The sequence below is a fragment of the Mytilus californianus genome, unplaced genomic scaffold (genome assembly GCF_021869535.1).
Source record: "Mytilus californianus isolate M0D057914Y unplaced genomic scaffold, xbMytCali1.0.p SCAF_7, whole genome shotgun sequence".
NCBI lineage: Eukaryota > Metazoa > Mollusca > Bivalvia > Mytilida > Mytilidae > Mytilus > Mytilus californianus.
In genome coordinates, this window is record NW_026262723.1 from 80,978,234 (window position 1) to 81,006,188 (window position 27,955).

The following is a 27,955-nucleotide window of genomic DNA, read 5'->3' on the forward strand; positions in this document are numbered from 1 at the left end:
CTGGATATTCACAACTCAAAACTGCTCTGCAAAGTTGAGCTTTATTTGCGTTGGAGGTAAGGCTGCCATTTTTATACAGCTAACCATAAGATTTATAGTAATGTTATGAAATAAACATATGAGATTCGAAAAATACAATTAATTAAAGTATACCGCTTTCCTAAAATGTCAATTAAAATATATCCTGAAATAAAACTACGATTTCAATTAAGAGATAGAAATAGTTATCCTAGTCAGGTATATGATATATCCCATATCAACCACACAAATGTTCTCTGTTATTTAGCTTAAGAGACAATTATTTTATAGTTGATGAGGACTGGATGTAGAACAAACATAAACAGGCAAACAAGTTTTTTTTTACGACACACTGGTTCCATGTTTTATCCAATCTTATTTTCAGTCAATGCTGTTACTTTTATCTTCAAATTTGACAATCATTTATAATACGTCATTCGATTTTGTACAACATGTTTTTTACATTTTATTCGTCAGATAAACTTCAACCCTATACCATTAATAGTTCATGGCTTGTGGCAGATCATATATGCTCCAAGAAAGGCCAACACTTATTACAGACTAAACAAATACTTGGTGATAAATTCAGGCAGAAAATAACAAATTATTGGATATCTTTATTTCGTCGAAAAAAGTTTTCCTGGGGAGAAGGTAATTGTAAATAATGATAAGAAAATTTTTACAATTTATGAAATAGCTAACATTACTATAGGACAACTGATTCATCTTTGTTGTAGAAGGTAGGATATGTTATGCTCTCTCTGCTTATGCTGTCCGTCCGTCCTTGTGTCCGAAACAAATTATTTCCGTGTGATAATTTGAGTAATCCTAGCTAAATTGAAATGAAATTTGTACAGATTATTGATAATGGGAAGGAGGAAAAGCCTACTGATTTTCGGGTCATAAAGTCAAAAGTCACTGTTGAAATTATAAAAAAAAATTTTACTTGAGTTTCAATGGTTTGATCATAATTAAATTTTATTTACAGATGGAAAAAAGTAAAATAACAAAAATATCGAACTACAAGGAAAATTCAAATCGGAAAGTCCCTTATCAAATGGCAAAATCAAAAGCACAAACACATCAAACGAATAGAAAACAACTGTCATATTCCTAACTTGGTACAGGCTTTTCCTTATGTAGAAAATGGTGGATTAAACCTGGTTTTATAGCTAGCTAAACCTCTCACTTCAATGACAGTCGCATAGAATTCCATTATATTGACAATAATGTGTGAGCAAAACAAACAGACATAATAGGTAAAAATGTAAAAAATTGGGGTACAGCAGTCAACATTGTGTTATAATTTTAATCACTATAAAAACAAATAACTATTTGAACAAAGAAAAACAAATTGGCATAAAGACACTCTATAGACAAAGTACATCATCAAAAATGATAGACGAGAATACACAATTCACCAAAGCACAATAACACAATGGCGGGATGTATAAGTACCGAGCCACGCCAAAAGTATATTACCAAAAATGGACTTAACAGTAAAGGTTAAAAATATACACGGTTAAATAAAAAAACCACTATAACACATATTTAAGTTGATAAACAACGTCAGTACCTAGAATCTATACTTCAAAACCATCATGTATCATTCGAGAAGTTGATACGGATTCTTTATCAACAAAGTCTGCTCAGACACTGGTGACGATTATTAAAGTCTGAGTAGCAGCTGCAAGGTCTTGAATACCGAATGAGTTGGGAAATGTATATCCCATATGCAGGTGAAGTTGGTATATTGCTGCTAAGGTGGGGGAAATTGATAATTTCAAAATTAAAATCGTCTCGTTTGTCATAGATTCTGGTACTGAGATGACCGCTTATGTCAAATTCGAGTTATAACTCTTAAAATGGGGGCAGAGGAAGCCTTGTCTGTTGTTTCTTTGATTTCTAGTCCTGGGGATATATTAATGGAACCCAATCAGAAAAGTTGATGGATTGTTAATGGAAAGAACATCATCAATATATCTGAATGTGAAATTAAATGATCTGGCCTATTTGACCTTCTTGTTCTTCACAAGTGTTTGAAGGAACTCCGACTCATATGAAAATAAGAAGAGGTTGGCAAGGACAGGCGCACAGTTCATTCCCATAGGAATGCCGACAATTTTTTGAAAAAGTCTACCTCCAAACTAAACAAATATGTTGTCAATAAGAAGCTCCAGCATACTGATCACTTGTCCCTCTGTGTAGCATGTTTTACCTTTTTGTTCACTATTAACAAAATATACCGTATGGTATCCCAAAGCAATAAATTCATAGCGTATGCTACCATTTTTATATTGAAAAGCATTGTGGATTATATCTTTTAAACGATTTTTCAATTTCATATTGGGAATGATAGTATTCAGGGTTGAAAAATCAAAAGTTTTGATAGAATTAATTTCAGAGAAAGAACGAGATTGAGAATTATCCAGAAGTTCTTCAGAGTTTTTTATAATCCACATTTGGTTAATAGCACTACGCAAGTAAACAATTTCACAGTATTTTTGAAGACCCTCTTTCACTGCGGACAGAAATTTTGTCAATCTAATGGACAAATCCTTTGTAGAAAATGTAAATGAGCCCGCAATGTACCGTTGTTTGTACGGAATTTTGTGAAGCTTAGGTATCCAATACAAACAAGGTAAGTTCTCAGATTTGCTGTTCAATGTAATGTTCATTGAAGCCATGAAGGACTTATGATTCACCAAAATCTCATCCTTGTCTAAAGATATGTTTTTGTATGTGGGATTACCTGAGTGCTCATTTATTCCTAATTATTTTACAAGACACTCGTAGTAGTACGATTTACATATAGGGAAGTGAGAGAGGACTTTTTGATTTTGGGGTCAATGAGTTAAAAATCTGGGTCACTGTTCCTAAAAATCTACTGTGTTAAAGTTGGGTTTATGATGGTAACTTTAGTATCCCTTTAGTTTATAACTAAACTTGTAAGATTGGGAGATATAGAGAAAGGAAAGATTTTTATCGATTTCAATATCAAAGGTCTATGTCACAGTTTCTAAAAATAGACTGGAAATCAAAAATAAAATCTATTTGAACTACATAAAGCCTCTTGAATATGTCTTTTAAAATTTCATGAACATTTTTACTAGGCATGTGCTTCCAGATCTCACGGGTTAGCTAGGGTCCTGTGAACTCCTGCCTTTAAAAAAAGGCACAAAAGGGGTTTCTGTAATTCTAGACTTTTGAAGAAGCATAAATATTTGAGAGCTATATAAAGATTGAATAAAAATCTTGAATCAGTATGTCTAGATGAAATCTCTTAAAACATAACCTTTTTGAAATGTACTATTGCTGTTGGGCATTTGCCACTCTGGGCAGATAGATTCACTGAATAAATATCGACTGGAAAAGAAGAAACATGATGTATTGATCTACGACATAAAATCCCTACAGTAAAAGCAAAGGAAATTCCTTGTATTGCTGTTCTTCATCTGAAAGACCTTTTGAGGCCTGTAAAAATTGTACTTCCAACTTTTTAAAATTTATTCGCAAAATGATGAACCCTTTGAAAGTCAATATCTACAATTATAAATGAAGTTTTGATTCTTGAAAACTCTTGTATTTGACATACTGTAATTAAAATTTAACTTCGCTTTTCGAATTATGAAGCCGTGAGATATTAACTCAATCATACGCTGTATAACATTATTCTTAGTCTTAAGTTAACTACAAATTTTAGATATAAATCAGAATTTAGATAAAATTGAGCCTTATAAAAAACGAAATGTTAACATTTTGCAATTCATTTTTGTTAATTTTTTCTTCCGTTTTCGATCATTCTAAAGGTCATGTGTAAATGTATATGTTAATTGAATATTTTGCAATGTTTAAGTGATCAACAGGGAATGCTACTTGTTGAAAGTCACAAATGATGACCAAAATATATCATAGAACAATTACCATATTTCATTTTACTTACCGGGTTGGTGTACCATGTAATAATGTATTATAGTTTTAACAAAGAAGTAATTCGAGATAAGAAATTTCTAAATTGATAAGTTTTACATTGCATTTTAAAAATCCATTGAAAGTGTATTATATGATTAGAAATCATCGCTCGTAGTTTTCGCCACTTTTTGTTCTTGTCACGAGAAGAGATTTATGAGGTTTCTATTGTTTATCTCAGAAAATCAAATAAACAGACAATAAAGACATATTTAATCACAACCAGAGAACGAGTGGCTCATTTTCTTCTAGCAATGTCTATCTTTTGTTAGATGTTGTACTTTTAATGGTATTTATAAACGCAGAGTAAAACTTGAAATGTTTGAGATGAACATGTTACAGCATTCATCTCCAAAACAAGATTTCAGAAAATAATTGGGAAATATCAGAGAATAATGATATAATTTATTAAAAAACCCAGCACATCTTTGAGTGAAATTGAAAAGTCAAATTGACCTCTAAAATCCGGCGTATAAAACTGTAATCCTGATATCTATGATGAGTTTATTCATTACACTCAAAACAAGTAAACACTGAAACATCTCAAAATGACCAAACACAGTCCATTTTAAAACGCGCATTGGACATAATTTTAGTTATTTTAATCATACTAATATTTTATCAACAGTTAGTGAATTATTTTGTAATGTTATAAATCCGTTACTTCACTACATGTTCAATGCAAAAACAGATTGATTTAATATTTAGAGCTCATTTCATGTTTGTTTTGTTTAGAAAATACAGTTACTTGTGTGTAAAATCATTTTAATGAAAGCTTACTGTAGGTCATTGATAGGACGCCAATGTATGAGGGCGTGACAAATTGTCACAAATGTCCAATCCGCTTTTCTATTGTACAAAGTTTGACGAGCGGTGGTACTTAAACAGTGTAAATATCATTGTCATTAGCTTGATGACATTGTTCAAGAACACCAAAGGGCTATAAACTATACTATAGTGACTGTGTCACCTGATTCAAAATAACATTGATTTAGAAAAAGTGCTTTGCAACCGCTGAGAAAAAGTTGAGTATAAGCCATGGACCTTGTAAACATGTTGTGAATCAAGGAACAGAAACAAAAAGTGAGGATGAACGAATGAAATGTATTCTCATAAACTTATTACACAATTACAAACACAAAAAGTATAATTTCAACTGTTTGAACAATACTTGTTTACTGACTTTTATTGACCTTTCGATGAAAGAATAGATTAAATATAATACAAGCCATTATGTGCCAACACAAAAATAATAAAAAAAAATGAGAGTCCATTTTACGGATATTTGACACTCGCTTCCCTATTTACGAGATTATTTAAAAAAATCAGGAGCCTCCCGTTTTCGTAATCTGAATGCAAGTAATCATGTTTTTGGCTTTGTGATGGTTCGTAGCTGACTAGTGAACGAATGTCCGTAAATTGATATTTTGTTATTAACCCATAGTATTATTAGCTATGCTAAATAATGGTTCAAGTATTTTAAACTCTCTTTTCGTATAGGATAGAAACAATTATTCGTTAATCTGAGCATAGAATTCATACTATCATATTCTGTATAAATGTTATCCCATAAGAAGAAAAAATAAGATGAAATATTTTCCGGCAGTCAGTAAAAAATTGCGTTGCATGTTATAAAAAACAAGTGTCCTCGATAAATTGGAAACAAGTAGTAGTCCATCATGCATTGCATTGCATTCACTGGATTGGTCAATGTCCAAGAGAAAAACATTTAGTATTAAGTGTAGCAGTAATAAATTGGCGGAAACATAGTATTAATCCCTTTCTTCATGATTAAGTACCAGAAACAAGTTAGCAAACTTAGAATAATGTTGAGTGCTCACGGCTCAAATGACTTCTTGGTTGGTTTTGATAAATAACTGGTTTCAACGGTCAGTGCAATGTTCAAAGAATTATCGAATGACTTCATTTTAGGTATTTCATTTATGGCTTAGTCTTAGTGATGTGAGGATGGATGGATGGATGGACGGCTGTTTAACGTCCAGTGGCAGGTTAAATGAATATTCAGGACGAGAACATGATAATGTGATATAAATATAAACCCTGCCTTATACTGGACCGACACGCTGAGTTGGATTTTTAACGTGCTAGTTCACAAGGAAACAATCCATGGGAAGACATGTCACCTTACCCGGACACACAAATCTTACTCCGACCCGACCAGTCTTCGATCTTACTCATAAATGCTGCGTGTTTCGCGGAAAAGCAGCAAATACCAATTTTCAAGTCTTTGTTTGACTCGGCTGGATTCGAACCCACGAACTCCCGCACTCGATGCTACCATGAGACCCCCGCGGCGGTAAGTGATGTAAGAAAGCTTAATATTTGGGAAATTTTAATAAAACAGTACGATGTAATCGTAGGAATTGCAGAGGCGGATTAAGGAGACAGGAAGCCGGCCCCTACATATATGGTTAATGCATAGACCTTGTATATGTTAATCTCCTAACGTTGCCCAGTCCCCCCTTTTCAAAATCATGGATTTGCATCTGAATGGTATAAGTTTCCTTATTATTAGTATGTATGTAAAGCATATAATCGTTTAGTGGGGGAATTATCTATTTGTTTATTTACAGTTTAACTACATAAATTTCAAAATTTTAGTTACAACTATATTTTATTCTACACTGGCACAGCAAATGCCCCTCTTTACATCAAATGCTACTTCATTGTGTGAAGTAATTATCTAAAACTTAAATGATCAAATAAATTAAAAAGAAATAATTGCCTTTAAGGTTGATCATCAGTACATATTTCCTCAGATATAATTTTCTTAAACTTTGCCAAAATGTAGATTTTACCGTGCTATTTTTCAAGCGATAAGTCGTGCAATATTGCCCAATTTTGCATAGATTATTCATGAAAAACACTTTTTTTGTGAATAAAAAGAAATCAATAAGTATAATTTTGAAATAAAATATGAGAAGATAGTTTTTATGATATGCTTAAAGAAATTAAAGATAAAAATGGTGTCACCGAGCTTGTTTTCTTGCTATAAGTAAAAAATGAAAATTTATTTAACAACCATTTATAAAATTGTTACTGATAAGTTATCTTCCCTTAAATGGCAAAGTTAAAAAATTGATTCAAACACAAAAAATTAGTTGGTAATTGTTATAACAGTCTAAAAAATGCAATAAAACACTTATTTTTCTTTAATTAAATAAACAGTATTACACATTAATTGCCAATCTGTCTTAAAATTAGCGCGTTTGGCGTACAAAATAATTCTGGTATATATGTCATCTATGATGAGTTAATTTACCTTAATATGTACTGTAGATTTGTTTATTTTGGTGAATTCTGATATTCGTGGATTTAATAAAACTTGTACAGTCCTTGGATGGTGTAAACTTCCCACTCACACCATACACCATTACACCATTCACCATACACCATTACACCATACACCTTGTGCCATTACACCATACACGTTACACCTTTGCACCATACACCTTACACATTACACCATTCCCCATTCTATCTACACGATCCGAAATTACCCATAATGCAATTAAATTTCAAAGAAAGCGTGCGACTACAAAATTATTTATTTGATTTAAAAAACGAATTTTGATTACAATATTGTAAATTAATGTATAAAATTAAAATCTCCGTGGTCATGCCTATGATGGTTATATAAACAATACAGATTAAATATATATACATGTATTTGTAAATAAAGTACGCATAAAACTTTGCTTGTAATGCAAATTTATCCGCGATCTGCCTATCTATAAATTAAAAACGATATTGGTTACAATGCTATTATTATCGGTTTTAACATGTATCGTAAATCTTATAAACTTGGTTTTCAGATAAAATCGACAAACAATGCCAAAAATGAATACTTCAGGATGACTGGTACATGTACAACATGTACAACAAAATTATTTTAAGCATCAACCAAAACTGACCATATTTGCACTTATAATTATAAAATTGAGAATGGAAATGGGGAGTGTGTCAATCTGTTAATTTATATAGGGTTAAAAAATTTGGAAATATTTTTGCCCTCCTTTTATCAAAAATATTGTCTCGCTACAAAATTTCAGTAATTTTAATACCTCAGGCTGACTCATATAACAAAATTATTTAACTCATCAACCAAAACTGACCATAATATTTTCACTTTATTATATAGATCTATATAGCCGCATAGTAAATCAGCAATGTTTTGATGTCAGGGTGGATTGTATAACACAAATGACAGCAACAGTGCAATACAATGACAACAAAAATTTGTCCTGATCAATCTAGATAGCCAGCATGACCTCTTTTATTCAAAATATTGTCTCGCAAGAAAATTTCAGTAGTTTTGATACCTCAGGCTGACTCGTATAACAAAATTATTTTAAAGCATCAACCAAAACTGACCATATTTGCACTTTTAATATTATGTATATCTATATAGCCACATAGTAAAGCAGCTATATTTTATTGTCAGAATGGGTTGCATTATACAAATGACAGCAACATTGCAACACAATGACAACAAAAATTATCCCCATCAATTAAGATTGCCAGCATGTCCTCTTTTTATTCAAAATATTGTCTCGCAACAAAATTTCAGTAATTATGATACCTAAGGCTGACTAGTATAACAAAATTATTTAAACGCATCAACAAAAACTGACCATATTTGCACATTATTATGTATATCTATATAGCCACATAGTAAATCAGCAATATTTTGATGTCAGGATGGATTGTATAATACAAATGACAGCAACATTGCAATACAATGACAACAACAATTTGTCCCCATCAATCTAGATAGCCAGCATGTCCTCTTTTTATTCAAAATATTGTCTCGTAAGAAAATTTCAGTAGTTTTGATACCTCAGGCTGACTTGTATAACAAAATTATTTTACAGCATCAACCAAAACTGACCATATTTGCACTTTTAATATTATGTATATCTATATAGCCACATAGTAAAGCAGCTATATTTTATTGTCAGAATGGATTGTATAATACAAATGACAGAAACATTGCAACACAATGACATCAAAAATTATCCCCATCAATTTAGATTGCCAGCATGTCCTCTTTTTATTCAAAATATTGTCTCGCAACAAAATTTCAGTAATTATGATACCTAAGGCTGACTAGTATAACAAAATTATTTAAACGCATCAACAAAAACTGACCATATTTGCACATTATTATGTATATCTATATAGCCACATAGTAAATCAGCAATATTTTGATGTCAGGATGGATTGTATAATACAAATGACAGCAACATTGCAATACAATGACAACAACAATTTGTCCCCATCAATCTAGATAGCCAGCATGTCCTCTTTTTATTCAAAATATTGTCTCGTAAGAAAATTTCAGTAGTTTTGATACCTCAGGCTGACTTGTATAACAAAATTATTTTACAGCATCAACCAAAACTGACCATATTTGCACTTTTAATATTATGTATATCTATATAGCCACATAGTAAAGCAGCTATATTTTATTGTCAGAATGGATTGTATAATACAAATGACAGAAACATTGCAACACAATGACATCAAAAATTATCCCCATCAATTTAGATTGCCAGCATGTCCTCTTTTTATTCAAAATATTGTCTCGCAACAAAATTTCAGTAATTTTGATACCTAAGGCTGACTAGTATAACAAAATTATTGAAACGCATCAACAAAAACTGACCATATTTGCACATTATTATGTATATCTATATAGCTACATAGTAAATCAGCAATATTTTGATGTCAGGATGGATTGTATAATACAAATGACAGCAACATTGCAATACAATGACAACAAAAATTTATTCCCATCAATCTAGATAGCCAGCATGTCCTCTTTTTATTCAAAATATTGTCACGCAACAAAATTTCAGTAGTTTTGATACCTCAGGCTGACTCGTATAACAGAATTATTTAAACAAATCAACCAAAACTGACCATATTTGCATTTTATTATGTAAATCTATATAGCCGCATAGTAAATCAGCAATATTTTGTTGTCAGAATGGATTGCATAATACAAATGGCAGCAACATTGCAACACAATGACAACAAAAATTTGTCCCCATCAATCTAGATTGCCAGCATGTCCTCTCTTTATTCAAAATATTGTGTCGCAAGAAAATTTCAGTAGTTTTGATACCTCAGGCTGACTCATATAACAAAACTATTTTAAAGTATCAACCAAAACTGACCATATTTGCACTTTATTATGTAAATCTATATAGCCGCATAGTAAATCAGCAATATTTTGATGTCAGGATAGATTGTATAATACAAATGACAGCAACATTGCAATACAATGACAACAAAAATTTGTCCCCATCAATCTAGATAGCCAGCATGTCCTCTTTTTATTCAAAATATTGTCTCTTAAGAAAATTTCAGTAGTTTTGATACCTCAGGCTGACTTGTATAACAAAATTATTTTACAGCATCAACCAAAACTGACCATATTTGCACTTTTAATATTATGTATATCTATATAGCCACATAGTAAAGCAGCTATATTTTATTGTCAGAATGGATTGTATAATACAAATGACAGCAACATTGCAACACAATGACAACAAAAATTATCCCCATCAATTTAGATTGCCAGCATGTCCTCTTTTTATTCAAAATATTGTCTCGCAACAAAATTTCAGTAATTTTTATACCTAAGGCTGACTAGAATAACAAAATTATTTAAACGCATCAACAAAAACTGACCATATTTGCACATTATTATGTATATCTATATAGCCACATAGTAAATCAGCAATATTTTGATGTCAGGATGGATTGTATAATACAAATGACAGCAACATTGCAATACAATGACAACAACAATTTGTTCCCATCAATCTAGATAGCCAGCATGTCCTCTTTTTATTCAAAATATTGTCTCGCAACAAAATTTCAGTAGTTTTGATACCTCAGGCTGACTCGTATAACAAAATTATTTAAACGAATCAACCAAAACTGACCATATTTGCACCTTATTATGTAAATCTATATAGCTGCATAGTAAAGAACAATATTTTGATGTCAGAATGGATTGCATTATACAAATTAAATGACAGCAACATTGCAACACAATGACAACAAAAATTTGTCCCCATCAATCTTCATGTAGATAGCCAGCATGTCCTCTTTTTATTCAAAATATTGTCTCGCATGAAAATTTTAGTAGTTTTGATACCTCAGGCTGACTTGTATAACAAAATTATTTTAAAGCATCAGCCAAAACTGATCATATTAGCACTTTATTATGTCATGTATGTAAATCTATATAGCCGCATAGTAAATCAGCATATAGCCGCAAAGTAAATCAGCAATATTTTGATGTGAGGATGGATTGTATAATACAAATGACAGCAACATTGCAATACAATGACAACAAAAATTTGTCCCCATCAATCTAGATAGCCAGCATGTCCTCTTTTTATTAAAAATATTGTCTCGCAAGAAAATTTCAGTAGTTTTGATACCTCAGGCTGACTCGTATAACAAAACTATTTTAAAGTATCAAACAAAACTGACCATATTTGCACTTTATTATGTAAATCTATATAGCGGCAGCCGCATAGTAAATCAGCAATATTTTGATGTCAGGATGGATTGTATAATACAAATGACAGCAACATTGCAATACAATGATAACAAAATCTTGTCCGCTTTAATTTAGAGTGCCAGCATTTCATCTCTGTATTCGTTATATAAAACTGTCACTAAAGTCAGTATCAGTATCTGTATTTCCCACTTCCATGACTTCTGAATATGGACGGGTACATCACAGATTCCTTTTGGGCTATTGTGTGATGGGTTGGTCTGCGCATAAATTAGTCGTGCTTGCTGAGGTGTGATGATTTAAACTCAGTAGTTCAGGACGGTTTGTATAATAAAACTATTCCACCTCATCATCCAACAGTGTGACTGACATGACAGATTTCATTTGTACTTTATAATGAAAAGTATGAGAAGTTCTCTTCTAGGAAAAGTATACTGTTAGTATATTATGTCGGTTGGTTGATTTTGTTGGTGGCTAAATATCAAGTGGCAAATATTTCATCCCGTTTCACATAAGTATATTTTTTCGGACGTTCAAGATATCATTTATAATCCGTAAAGACAAATCTAACGAAATTGACGAGATTGTTCATAATTATACAACACCTTATGTGCAATAACACTGTACAATTTTCCTTTGAACATTTTTTGGAAAACAGAATCGTAAATCCAAGGCAAACATAGGTGAATGACGATAAGATATTTATAAAGAGACTGTCAAAAGTGGGGAACGAAGCAACTTTAAAAATGATGTTGATAACCCGTGATATAAAAATACTGTTCCGATGCGTGGATAACCTTTCTATCCGCCTTCTAGTTTAAATAAAATCCTTTCTTTTATGATAACTGCATGTGATCACAAGTGTGTAATTTTAAAGCCATTGTTTAATGTTAATAAGAATAAGAAAAAAAAAGATTTTTTAATATGTGTATATTAAATATATATGACATAGAGTCTAACGAGTAAAGTAATTTGCTTTACTGGGAAAAAAGAACAATAGGATTATTATTATTGTTTATGTTTACAATCCGAAAAATTAAAATAAAATGAACTTCGGTTTCAACCAATGAAATGTCGTACACCATTCATTCACACCATTCCCGATCGCACGTTACACAATCACACCATTCCTCATACACCATTACACCATCCCCCTTACACCATACACCATAGCACCATACACCTTCTACCATTGCACCATATGCCATACACCATTACACCATACACGTTATTTTGGGAAGTTTACACCATCCAAGGGCTGTACATTCGTTGCAATTTGATTTTGTGGATTTGCCAATTTGTAATCTGCTGAAGAGCCTTTAGAAAATAAATACTTTGTTTAACATTTTAATTCGCGGTTTACCTCAACCCACGAAAACCACGTAAACTGGTACCCCGCGAATAAAAATGAATCTACAAATTTAAAGTCAGTTTAATTTCATGTTTTCGCTATATCGGAATATTTGAAAAGGCTATTCTGACTATCAGGACCCAGTAATTATTATAATAATATCTGCTTTTGTAACCTTATTAGCGAACGATTAAGGTTACTATTTTTATTTGATGATTCTTCTACTTTGATATTGTTTAATTTTTTAGACATTTTGAAGTTGTTGATATTCACAAAATAACATTAACGATACCAATTGTATTGCACCAATAATTTTCAACCTATTTTGATTTTGTTATTATGGCACCCTCAACGGAGTTGGGGTGACATATTGCTATTCTACGTTTCTTTTTTTCTTTTTTTTTATTTTCTTCCACTTTTTTTGTCCAGCTTATATCTCGGAATTGTATGGTCCAATGTTAATGGAACTATACCATAATGTTAACCAGCATGTGTAGATGTGCAATCGGGGTATGGTATTTTCAAGATGGCCGCCGTTACCATGGAAACAGCAAAAATGTCAAAAATTTCAAAATGCTCCAATCTCAATGAAACATTACAATAATGTTAATTGGCATGTGTAGATGCCCTCTTTGACTTTGGAATTTTCAAAATGGCTGCCGTTACCCTGGCAATGGGGGAACGAGGGTGCCATCCGTTATTGCTAGCAATTACAAATCTAGTTAATTTTGTTTTTGTTTCAAATCTAATTTTAAATCAGTTTCAATCATATCAAATTCTGTAAAGTTGATAAATGTGCTTCGGATTCATGGAAACTGTAAGTAATCAATAGGATAGCCGCTAACTAAGAACATGTTTTATAGTTATTCTTCACAATTAAGAAACATCAAATCCTACAACTTCATTGGTCAAGAGCACTTACTATATTCTTAAGTATAATGCTAAATTTTGCATAAGACCTGTAAATTGCAGCTGTTTCGTTGGTTTGAAATACGAAGAGTGACGGATCGCAACAGTCGAATTTAGAATTGTACTTACTTCTCTTTGGAATCTGTGTTTCAATATACATGTATATCCATTAACAACATAGTATGTTCGCAATAACTATGTATTAGAATAATCAATTGGGAGCACTCCGAATACACTGATCAAATGTAACACGTATGTTATTAGATAGTCCTACAACATGACCTCGGGGAAATATTTATTTTTCTATTTGTTTTCTGTTACTTTCTTTTTACTTTTTTTGCAATTTGTTAATTTATTTTCTATTTACTGTTTTTTCTATCAATTATAATGTTCCGTCCGAGGTCATGGTGGACGTGTCAAAAATCGAGCAGCAAACTTTTTTTCTTCAAATTAGCATGTTTACTTTAATTATAAATGTTTACAATCCTACTAACAACTAAAATTTTTTATTTAAATGAAATTAGATCACAGTGTAAAAGATAAACATGAGGCTACCTTTTCGTGCAAATTTTATATTGGCATATAAAAAACGAATTTAACAATTTTAATCCTAAACGTATTTATACTTTGTGTTTCGTTAATCCAACAAGATGTCCATAAGCGTAAAATTCTTATTTTTACATGTCTATAAGCTAAAAACTTTGTTTAAATTTTTGGAGCCTGTCATCATAAAGTATGTTCATACTGGTGAAAATTCAAAAGGTAAAACATGTTACACAGAGGAACAATTGATCAGTATGCTGTAGTTTCTTATTGCCAACATATTTGTTGAATTTGGAGGTAGACTTTTTCAACAAATTGTCGGCATTCCTATGGGAACAAACTGTGCGCCTCTCTTTGCCGACCTCTTCTTAATTTCACATGAGTCGGAGTTCCTTAAGACACTTGTCCAAAACAAGAAGATCAAAGAAGCCATATCATTTAATTTCACATTCAGATATGTTGATGATGTTCTTTCCATCAACAATCCAAACTTTTCTGATTGGGTTCCGTCAATATATCCCCCTGGACTAGAAATTAAAGAAACAACAGACACGGTTTCATCCGTCTCATTTTTAGACTTATACCTCGAATGTGACATAAGCGGTCATCTCAGTACCAGAATCTATACCAAACGAGACGATTTTAATTTTGAAATTATCAATTTCCCCCACCTTAGTACCAATATACAATTTCACCTGCATATGGGATATACGTTTCCCGCAATTGAGTTATTGTGTTATGGTCATTTTTTGTATTCTTGTCTTTCATTTTTGCTTATGTGCTTTGTCTATATGCCAGTTTGTTTTTCTTTGTTGAAATAGTTATTTGTTTTTATAGTGATTAAGATAATATTACAATGTTGACTGCTGTACCCCAATATTTGACATTTTTACCTATTATGTCTGTTTGTTTTGTTTACACATTGTTGGCAATATAATGGAATTTTATGCGACTATCATACAAGTGAAAAATTTGGCTAGCTTTAAAACCAGGTTTATTCCACCATTTTCTACATAATGAAATGCTTGTACCAAGTCAGGAATATGACAGTTTTTTTCTATTCGTTTGATTTGTTAGAGCTTTTAATTTTGCCATTTGATAAGGGACTTTCCGTTTTGAATTTTCCTTGAAGTTCGGTTTTTTTTGTTATTTTACTTTTTTCATATCATGGCGAGATGATGTCAAACTCCCAAACCCGAGGATACAATATAAATGTGAGTGATGAATATATTATGTCTTTAGAAGATTTTCAAGCCGTCAAATGTCACGTGAATTTATCAAGTATCAATAAGATGTTATGAAAAAAGTCAAAGTCTAGAAAGTCAAATTTACCTATGACCCTGACCTCAATTTCAAGGTCCCAAGGCAACGATCTAAGATACTCCTATGTTTGCAAAAGGAATTTTATAATAAATATAAATCAATTGTTTTAAAAACAATTGTAAAACGGTCTTTCCCCTCCGAAATATGATTAATTGGTTTTTTGATTGGTTGGTTGGTTGGTTGGTTGGTTGGTTGGTTGGTTGGTTGGTCGGTCGGTCGGTCGGTCGGTCGGTCGATCGATTGATTGATTGATTGATTGATTGATTGATTGATTGCATGCATGGCACTTTTTCTGTGCGACGCAGCTAACTTATATAACGCCTATATTCTAACCGAATGTGACTGCGTACCTTATACATCCCACACAGCCAAACGGACGCCTGAGATGTCCTCATAAAAATTGATCCCAGCATCATTCGTTTATAAATTTTCTCTAGTTTCTACGTTACCTCGGACTTCCATTGTTCATCTATTTGTTGTGTATGCATTTTGATTGAATTTGTAGGAAAACGGAGTAAATTTTATCTTGGAAGTTTTATTTTCCTTATTTGGATATGCAATGTTTTATTCTAAATTTAGGTCCGCGCGCGTGATGATGTTTTGAAGTCACGTGACGCTCGAATATATATGTCAGGGGAGACCGTTGAACAGAGCACATAGAGATAACTATTGTTTTTATTTTGTACAGGTCATTGATGTCGGATCATGCATACATATTACGTACACATGTTTACGGGAGCACAGATTTGTATTTTAATGCATGATTAAAAAATTTGATTGTAGGATTTCAGCAATATTTACGATTTTTCTACGTCATTGAATTTTATTTCTCAATCAAGCGGACGGCGTCTAACGGGAACATGAATCGGAGCCGAGTTTTGCAGGAATGAATTTCTATTTAAGAAGTTTGTACATCAGAAGGATTGCATTTATACAGTCAAATGTACAGGACTGAACTTCACGAAATGGGATTCCTCAAAGTAGAAGAAAAAAAAAAAGGGGGGGGGGGGGGAAGGGGGGAGAGAGAGGTGGAGGATGGTGGACCTTGGTTGATAAATTAAGATAAGATGCATGTATACATCATGATAACTGCAAAGATTGAGGCTATAATTAGTTCATTTTGTTCATTTTACTATTTCAGTGGCATGGAACCCCTAAAACAATGACGCGTACCATTTTGACAAAAACTTTCCAGTTATATCATGTCGCGACTAACATTTTGGTCAATTTTTTTTTATACGGCTTACGGTTTACGTGTTACAAAAACATAACGACAAATTAATTTGGTAAAGGCAGATAACTCCTTTAAGATCTCACTGGATCGCTTCGATCCAAATTAGGCAAAAATTCCTGAGGATGTAACAAACAATTTAGAAAAAGAATTTTGTCGATATCTTTTTTTGTTACGAAGGAGATGCACACTGATGATAAACAGTGAATAGGGAGATAACTCTTGCAAAGAAAATGGTTCGGCTTAGCAGGGTGAAATTTAAAAGCGCATAAACTATACAATACAATATGAGAAATATCTAAGCGACATATTGCGAAACAAACATTTAACGCAAGAACAAAATTTGGCGGAAGAAAAAAAAAAAAAAAAAATAATAATAATAATAATCAGAACAAATACAATACGTCTTTCCACAGAAAAGTGGAAAGACCTAATTATTGTTGTATTAGACTCTTCAAGGAGAAAACCCCTATTAAAAAATCTTTCGAATAGTTAATTAAGTCTTAAATAACATTATAATAAAAAAAAAAACTTATATGGATTTTTTTTTGGTTTTGTGAGTTGTAGCAAAAACAAAAGTTTAAGTTCCCTGGTCCATTGTTCTTGTATATACTGAACTGCTGAACGCTAGTTCAAAGTCCAATTTAAAAACCGTTTAATACATCATGTTTTTCCCAGACTAAAATATCAATCAAATAACAGATTTAGTTTGAACATAATATAATCATCATACATAGTACAATGTATGAAAAAAAGCAGGACCTTGTTGCTTTTATCTTCATTCAGAAGCTTGTCATAGCCTCATTCCCCTCCTCGTTCCCTCAAATGTGACATCACAGAATGAGACTAAATGTGTACTGACAATGATCAACATTGAGGGTGCAACATATGGAGCTGGATTTGTTCCACTTTTGGAGTACCAGAGTTCAACCCAGTTTTTTTGGTACGGTTCGTGTTGCTCAATGTATTTTTCGGTGTAGTTTTTTCTAGACATGTGTTTGGGTTTTTTTGGCAATATGATATTGTCGTTCTCTCTTGTACTTGTGAGTTTGTATTTATCCTTTCACAACTTCTCCCTCTTACTCCTTAAACAGTGTATGCAATATAACTCGAAATTAACACACGAATTCTTAGTATGCTGCATCCTAATGAGAACTACACAAACTTCCTGCTACTTTTAGGGTTCTACACATGTATATGTTTCAATTACATTGAGCTTCGTCTGGCAAATAGATAAAACTGATAAATTTTTTAAAGAATGGCAAAAAAAAAACCATTTTAGCAATGCAGTGAAATTACATATAAATCCTTAGCCAGCAAATTCCATCGTTCATAGGATGAATAAGTGGATTTTTGCGTTCATTTGAAATTTGAAATTTCTTTCCCCCTTTGAATGGCTTGTTCAACATTTACAACATATATGTAAACAGTTGTTATTTATATTGTTTTCCTAATCTAAAAGTTTGTGTTGGCTAATAGTTGTAGCAAGGCTGTTAGTATGATCCCCGGGAGTATGTATTGTACCTACTAGTATAAAAAGAAGATACAAATACTTTATACATGTACAAGTTAAAACACAGAAAAAAATATACATGTGTAACACATGTACATGTATTACTTGGTTATGTGGCAAATATCTATAACATTATTTGGTAACTTACTTCACCAATAGAATCCTATGACAAATTGGTATCAGAGTTAATAAATGTGATCCAGACTTAGAGATTGAAATTGATAAATACCCTTTTTGATAAAGACATTACAGTTTGCTGCAACTGAAAATTACATGCTGATTGGATAATGTCAACAAAAAATATACCAGTGTGTTTCTGATTACATGTTAAAACGTTTGGGTAGGTGGGTGATTTTATTATGTAAGTTTATTGGATTCAGAGAGACAGTCAGTTCTTGTTATAAGATTATCATTAGTATTAAGGGTAGGCACTAAACATTAGGGTTGATTGGGTAAGGGGAAGCAGTGAAGCATATTTGTTTTGGTCTAGCTTTGAAAAAAGATCAAAGTTCTAGTATCTTAAAAGTAACATACTGCAATAATAGGCTTTATCAAAATAAGGAGATACGGTATGATTGCCAATGAGACAACTATCCACCAAAATTAAAATGAAGTGGATGTAAGCAATTATAGGCAACCGCACGGCCTTCAACAATGAGAAAACCCTTACCGTATAGTCGGCTATAAAAGGCTACGACATGAATAATATGAAACAATTCAATTAAGAAAACTAACTTATTTATAACAAAACAATTTACGAAAAACAAATGTACCAGACATGAACCAACGACAACCACTGAACTACAGGCTCCTGACTTGGGACAGGCACATAAATAAAGAATGTGGCGGGGTTAAACATGTTTGTGAGCGATCAACCCTCCCCTAACCTGGGACAGTGGTGTAACAGCACAACATTAGAACAAAATATGAATATCAGTTGAAAAAGGATTAACTCATCAGACCAATACAAAGAAAAACATCAAACAAAAACACAGATATGACGTGGCAGGGTATATATCTATCCCTCCAATTATTTGTTTGTATCACTTATTGCATATATTGACCTGTATACTAAAAGTGCTAAATAAAAATGGCTAATAAACTGAATCACGTTCACATTAAATCAGGTTTTGTTACTTGTCGGGTTACTGGAAACACATCATCTGTTATTAACATGTAGTATAAATTTTAGTCTTAGATGCATGATTTTTTTTATTAGTTGTTATTTGCTTTGAACTAGCTGTCAGTAACTGCGAGTACTCTCAGATCTGTACTTAGTGTCATTTTGTTGTGGGGATGTATAAGTACCCGTCCACGTCTACTCTGTGTTTTTGTTCGATGTTTTTCTATTTGTATCCATCTGATGAGCTAAGCCTTTTTCAACTGATTGTTATAGTTTGTTCTTATGTTGTACTGTTACACCACTGTCCCAGGTTAGGAGAGGGTTGGCGCCTTCAAATGAGTTTAACCCCGCCACATTCTGTATGTGCCTGTCCCAAGTCAAGAGCCAGTTATTCAGTGGTTGTCGTTTGTTGCTGTGTAACACATTTGTTTTTTGTTCATTATTTTGTACATAAATTAGGCCGTTAGTTTTCTCGTTTGAATTGTTTTACATTTGTCATATCGGAACCTTTTATAGCAGACTATGTGGTGTGGGCTTTGCTCATTGTTGAAGGCCGTACGGTGACCTATAGTTGTTAATTTCTGCGTCATTTGGTCTCTTGTGGAGAGTTGTCTCATTTGCAATCATATCACATCTTCTTATTTTTATACAAGTACACAACAAATGTATATTATTCACCTGATCTGTTTAAATTTTTTTACTTCAGCAACTTTAGCATTAAAACAGGGGCATCACAGTAGATACTGCAGTACTTGTCTACCTTCTAGTTTGCAACAAGGGTTAATGGATAGGGAGGAAAGGAAGAAAATATTATTGTTTTACTCCTTCCTTACTTTCTAGTGAAATATTGGTAGTTTAACATGGCAACTTTGTCTTATTTTTTCTTTTGTATATATATTAAAATATCTGCTTCTATATTCTTTTGATACATTGTGCATGTAGATAAGACCGATTAGACTAATTTCGCAAGATATCATACCCTTTTTAAAATCTTTCTTTCTGAGGATGCTTGGTCTGATCTGAAACAGTCTCTACTCAAACAGTAGTGTCTGGTCTGATAGCTGTTAAATATTTGTCTCTTTTTATAGAACTGCCAAGCCTTTCTGTCACATTGTTGCCATTGTTTATAGTTATTGTAAGGGAAATAATTCTTGAATATTGTAAAGTTATCTGATATCATTCTTCCGTCAACGAAATGTCTGCTGCATACATGGTGCCAAGCAAGAGAATCGTTATAATGATCATCTTGTCTGTCAAATCTGTTTCAAACACTTTCTTCATAATCTTATTATTCTTTGTAGGAAATGGTCTTCTTTTAATTATATAATCATAATCATTTTTGATTAAAAAATTCTGGTGAAAATTAATAGCTGATGTCACACTGATTCCAAAAATATACAAACTTTATGGAACTTTTTTCATTAAACAAGTGAGATAATAAGCTACTTCGGATTTAGTCAAAGTTACTTCCGATGTCAAATGAACGATTTCTCAACAATGAGTCCAAATATATATAGTTTTGATGAATTTTTTCAGGAAATAAGAGAGATCAATTCCTGCTCATAAATGTCATTTCCAGATTAATTTGAAAGGTAACTTCGCACGGGTTCCCAAAGTATATGGTTCTATGTACTTTTATAAGAAATTGGTATACAAAATGGCTAAATTCGGTTTACACAAGGTCACTTCCGTTGAAAATTGTAAGGTCATATATTTTCGAATGCAAAAGTTCCCATCGCTTTATCATGTATATATAAAGTAGCAAAGGTCAAAATTTAGAACGTCAAATTTACCTTTGACCTTGATCTTTTTTTCAGGGTTATAATACAAGGACCTCAAATCAAGACCCGAGGTCTTACCGTGTAAGGTTTATGAGTTAAATTACCATTCATCTTATTCATAACTTTTCAAGAAAGAAAACGACACCATTACCTTTCAACCAATTTTTTTCAGTTACGCCATGTTGTAATTAACAATTTAGTAAAAATCATTTGTCAATATCTCATACAGTTTCTGATAAAAGTGATAACAGGCTAATGTAAAAAAAATAAGCTTTCTTACAGCTTATACCAAAAATGTATAGTTTTTAAAATATACTTTTATTTAATTTGTTTGAAAAAGGTAGACAAGTTGCTTCTTCCGGTGTACAAAATTTTTTTTTCAATTTCATATAACTTCACGCTGAGTCCGAAAATATATAGTTCTATGTACTTTTACACGAAATCAGTGCAAAAGATGGCTACTTTCGGTAGAAAATGCCCATTAAATGTCAACGTTGCCTTTGATCCAAAACTTAAATGTTCTCAACTTACACACAAAATTTAGTCAAACAAATTGTTGGTGTCTTATACGGTTTCTGAGGAGTAGCGGTATTAAGCAAAAGTGAAAAAAAATGAATATAACATTGACCTTTTTTCTTTTCTTTTTTTTCGGACCATGCATCTCTTTCATTTACGGTTTATGTGTTACACAAAGGAAAATAACTCTCATATGGAGTTTCCGGATTGCATTGTGTAAAATCATTTTCGACTTCCTAAGGATGTAATGGGCAATTTGGAAAATAATTTTGTCTGTATCTTTATCAATTGCCAAGGAGTAGGGCTCAAAAGAAAATCAGTGTTTGGAGAGATAACTCTTTTAAGGAAAAAGTTCGGTTAAGTGTCGTCAGTTCCAAAAGCGCATAAACTGTCCGATATTATATACCAAATATCTAAGCCACATGTTGCGAAACAACAAAACAGCGCAAGAAAATAATTTAGTGGTAAAAAAATTGAAAACAAGTTGTTCAGAATAGCTAAAGGGCTTTCCACCAAATCAAATTCACTTCGGATAAGAAAATTTGGACGAAAATAAGTAGCTCTTGTGTTAAAAGATGTCTAATCGCACACTGATTCCAAAAATACATACTATTGGTGGCAAGTGCCAGTTTTGGTGTACCAGAACATGTGTCCCACGCAGAAATTTTGTAAAAGCTATGTAATGAAAGATATAATTGCATCATGTGGACTGAAAAAACATATGAATGTAAATTCTAGGCTATTGTACTAAATTAGTAAGGAGTTGCATACATCGGTTGGGGATTTCCTTCACATATGGGACCAATCGGAAGTCCAAATTGGGGTCTCCTCTCTTGATTTCATTTTGATGGTTGTGATAGATGCGGACAAGGCTCTAACTCATTGAATATCATGTATTCCTTGAAATTTGCCTGAAATTCTTGCCTGACATTAGCAGGATTCTGATCGTGAAGATTAGATTTCTATATCAGGGCATCACATTCTTTGCCATATTTGCAACGCATTAATAAATTTTAAAATATCCATGCTGGACATACACCCAAATGTACAGGTTTTCTATATATTCACATCAGCACGCATACATCTTAGTTACTAAAAACCATAAATTTTATTTGCATTTTAGCCGAATGATTTTTCAGGAAAATTAAATCATAAATCCATGAAATTCTTATTTACAAGATTTATTGTAAAATAACTGGTTTCTGTCACCATTGCATGAAACAAGGGAGATAATAAGCCACTTCAGGTTAAGTAAAAGTCACCTGCAGTGGGCCACAGGCCACAATTAATTCCCCCTATTAGTTCTTCATAACGTTTTGTCGCATTAAAAAAAAATTACCTGTTTTTTTTGGTCAAATCTTTTGTGTGTGTAAGGTACAGTACAAGTCCAAAAATATATCCAAGTTTCAGAAAAATTGAACGTTTACATCTTACAAATTTAGCCAATACACATCCATACCCCTATGGACAAGTCAAGAGATGTTCCGAAAACTGTAAATAGTACCTTTTTGCACCTGGCCTAATCACTCTTTCCATATCAAAATCAGTTAAAATAAAACATCCAAAAATTTATTTCAGCTCTCCTCTTTCATTTCCACCTTATAAAAACTAAGAAATGTATGAGAAAAGGGAAGAAAAAAAAATAAAGACAAAATACACTTTAATTAAAGGGAACTATATTCGTCAACGAAAAGCGGGATCATAAATTGTGGTCTGGAGCCAGTGTCAAATATAAACTTACTCAACAGTGATACCAAAAATATGTGGCTTGGATGTACTTTTTCATGAAATAAGGTAAACAATTTGCTTCTTCCGGTTTAAAATGTCACTTTCGGTTCCATATGATAGTTTACTTCACACCGATTCCCAAAATATATGGTTCTAGGTACTTTTGAATTTAAATTTCAAGGTCATAAAGCAAGAACCTCAAATCAAAAGACCCTAGATCTCTACTGTGTATGGTTATTGAGTTATATAGTTTTATTTTCGAATTTATTCCAGAGAGAATACTCCCATAAAACGACAGCGTAACCTTTCAACCAAAATGATTTCAGTTACCACATGTCGCAACTAACAACCTAGTAAAACAAATATGTATATTGATTACTGTTTCTTTAAAGTAGAGATCACAAGGAAAATCAAAAATCAAAACATGACCTTGACCTTTAACCTTCACATTATTTTCTTTTTGGTGGACCCAAGACCTCAAATCAAAAGATCTTTCACTTACGGATTATCAGTTACTATTACAGTTCTCTTATATTGAATGTATAATGAGTAATTAATCTCATATGGAATTTCCAGATCTCTTCGATTAAAATTATGCTCGACATCCTGAGGATATAACGAGCAATTTGGGAAAATAATTTTGTCGGAATCTTTTACAGTTAGTATGGGAGTAGTGCGCATCAGAAAACAGTGTTTGAGGAGATAACTCTTACATAGTAAAGTTGTCGGTTAGGCTATTTCAGTTGCAAAAGCGTATACACTGTTCAATATCATGTACCAAATATCAAAGCGACATCTTGCGAAACAACTTTACAGCACAAGAAGAACAATGATAAGAACAAAACCAATAGGTCCTAATAATCAGAACACAATTAAAAGGTCTGTTCATTGAAAAGTTGAAAGACCTAATAAAACAATACAATTTCATTGAATGATTGCATTTACTGAAAGCAAGCTCAGTGGGCCTATTTTGATGATAAGAAACTACGTCGTCGTACACTTTAATATCGGTGGATGTAGTTCAAATTTCATACATCGACGTGATAAACAACATAACGACAACATCTTACACAATGCATAGAACACTGAATATAATGTACTGACTTCAATTATATATTAATCGATAATCATAGAAATGATTTAAAAAGAAAAGAAAATTACTGTGAGTTTCCTCAATGCGTATAACGAATGCTTGGTTTTCTCAACTTCTCAATAGGCTTTATGGCACGAAAATTTTTTTCACATGAAGAAATATATTTTGCAATGATCATACGCTGGTATACTCATATATGTTCTAGTGGCCATGGCTTTTTTCTGTAAACACAATGTCAAAAGAATTCTATCTTAAAAACTAAATTGAATCATAACACCGTTTTAAAAAAATACTGTGCTGTAATAGATTTTTTCTGATAAAAATTCGAAATACTTATTTTGCAATATTTCTAGTCATTTTTCATCGCAAATATGAAAGCTTTTTAATTCCTTTATTTTGAAATACGAATAATAGTAGGTGAATAATTTTAATGAGACAGTAGTTTAACGACACAAAACAAATCTAGAGAAAATGTTTTCAACAACGACCGGTGCCTACAATATGTCGAGCTAAAGATAGAGGGTGTTAACTGTAAATGAATTTAATAAAGACTTTCTTCCATCAACGCCAAATACCCCAACATGCCAAAACGTTTAGACATAAGCACACGACAGTCGATGACGAAGTTCCTGGCTTTGAATAGGTATACAAACATGTCGTATGGATAAACCGCAAATCTCCTCAATGTGTCGGTGCCTACAATATGTCGAGCTAAAGATAGAGTATGTTAACTGTAAATGAATTTCATAAAGACTTTCTTCCATCAACGCCAAATTCCCCAACATGACAAAACGTTAGGAAATAAACACACGACAGTAGCTGACGAAGTTCCTGGCTTTGGATAGGTATACAAACATGTCGTATGGATAAACCGCCAATCCCATCAATCTCACAGTTAAGTACAAGCAGAGCAGTAAGGTCATGTTAATTTTGTTCTATCACTAACCACTTCCATGGTTGAAAATATCTAATCCTTTTTTTTCCAATAAATTCCAATATTTTCATTATTTTTTTCTGCCCTAATAGTTATCAAAGGTACCAGGATTATAGTTTAATACGCCAGACGCGCGTTTCGTCTACATAAGACTCACCAGTGACGCTCTGATCAAAATAGTTATAAAGCCAAACAAGTACAAAGTTGAAGAGCATTGAGGACCCAAAATTCCAAAAAGTTGTGCCAAATACGCTAAGGTAATCTATGCCTGGGATGAGAAAATCCTTAGTTTTTCGAAAAATTCAAAGTTTTGAAAACAGGAAATTTATATATATATATGACCATATAATTGATATTCATGTCAACACCGAAGTGCTGACTACTGGGCTGGTGATAACCTCGGGGACGAAAAGTCAACCAGCAGTGGCATCGACCCAGTGGTGTAAATAGTTATCAAAGGTACCAGGATTATAATTTAATACGCCAGACGCGCGTTTCGTCTACATAAGACTCATCAGTGACGCTCTGATCAAAATAGTTATAAAGCCAAACAAGTACAAAGTTGAAGAGCATTGAGGACCCAAAATTCCAAAAAGTTGTGCCAAATACGCTAAGGTAATCTATGCCTGGATTGCTTAATGTTGTCTTCCTGTATTGTTTATGACGTCGATGTATGATATCTGAGGAACATCCACCGAGATCAGTGTAGAACGCCATAGTTTCATAATATCATGTTAGGAATTTTGAGCTTGCTTTCAGGAATTGCTGGCGTTCTATGAAATTGTCTGTATTTTAAAATATCGTCTGCTTGAACTTAAGTGTTTTTAGTATTCTATAAGCCGTTATCCTAGTGTTAAGTGCTTATCTTTAAGTGACTCTCATTTTCACAGAGGAAGGCCTTCAGCACTTAACTTGTCGATAAAAAAATAAAAATAACACTAAATCAATTTCTAGATTTACCTTCATCAAGTACGCTCAAAGACTTAAAATAGGCCTTTTCAATGCAACAAAGAAGTAAAATTACCATAATAATATAATATACAAAAGAGTAAAAATTTCCCTTATGAATTGCAAATATACGGTTCATATAAAGCTATTTGTGTACTATATTTTGTCCACACGACATTTAATAAATGTAATCACATTGTAAATAAAAATATATTAATAAGCAAATCTAGATATTCTGTTTTCTACAAAAGACCGATGCCTACAATATGTCTGAGTATGTTAACTGTGAATGAATTTAACAAAGACTATCTTCTATAAACGCCGAATTCACCTACATGCCAATATGTTAAACAGACTCATATAAAAGTTACAAACATCTATTGCGTCTCATTTTCTTTTATAGATTTTACAAAAACAGTATGTGTGGCTGCAAGAATTCAAGCAAATGGAACTTATCGCCTGGAGTCACATTTCTGTAATGAAAGTCTGGAAGCCTTATGTCACAAACCTGATCGTACTAATTATGGGTCTTCCGATGCTGGTATTGTGATAATTTCATAGACATTATTTGCTTCGTTTTAAAATGTTTTAACAGCATTGTTATTCCGTTATAATAACATGGACTTTTTTTAAACAATGCCAGGTTTTTTTAAATGAACATCCAGTTTTCACATTTTTAATGTTTTTAAGCCGAGAGGCTTTTTATTTTAAATGATTGTTTATCAATCAATAAATAGTCTTTAACCAAATACATAAACTATTGCTAGTATAAACCTTGAAACAGATTTCAATGCGTACAATACGTGTTTCTGGAATAACCCTAATTAGGTACACTCAAGACTGAAAGTCTTGAAAAAAAAATGCATACAAACACACGTAAGAATCATAAAAAGATTAGAAAAAATAGTAAGATGTATTGTTATATCTTTCTTTAAAAATTCAGCAAGTTGAAATTGCTGATTACCGGGAAATATTTATTCGTATTAGATAAGATATGTTACAGGCTTTGAAGCTTTGTGGACTGTTCTGGTTATAACAAGATTTATAGAATTAATAAATCGACAAGGACCACACTTCTTGCAAAAACTGTTTTGCATCTTGTAGTCTTGTTTGTATTTGAAGTATCCTGATAAAAATCGTTACCTGTTTTTTATTTACCAACCCTTATTAATTTTATGTTTATTTACAATATCTTTGCAGAACTAACCTATTGTATTTAAAATTGTATAAAAAAAATCGTCCTTAATATGCATGAACATTTGCCATTTCTGCTGATAGGTTTTAAAATTGTTAACATCAATTCTACCTCCTCGTTTACTTGCGAATAGAACGAAACTTACTCCGCCATACGACGCCGTACTTACATCTATAATTTGAACTATTTTATATGTTTTCCAAACCAAAACAAATTTTT

At 32.4% G+C, this 27,955-nt stretch overlaps 1 long non-coding RNA gene across 1 annotated transcript; it reads left to right on the forward strand.

The window, feature by feature from the left end:
- LOC127707860 (uncharacterized) lies at positions 1 to 27,060 on the forward strand. Its single transcript, XR_007985055.1, has 3 exons — positions 1 to 56; positions 496 to 669; positions 26,945 to 27,060. It is a non-coding gene; the product is annotated as an uncharacterized LOC127707860 (long non-coding RNA).
- The last annotated feature ends 895 nt before the right edge of the window (positions 27,061 to 27,955 follow it).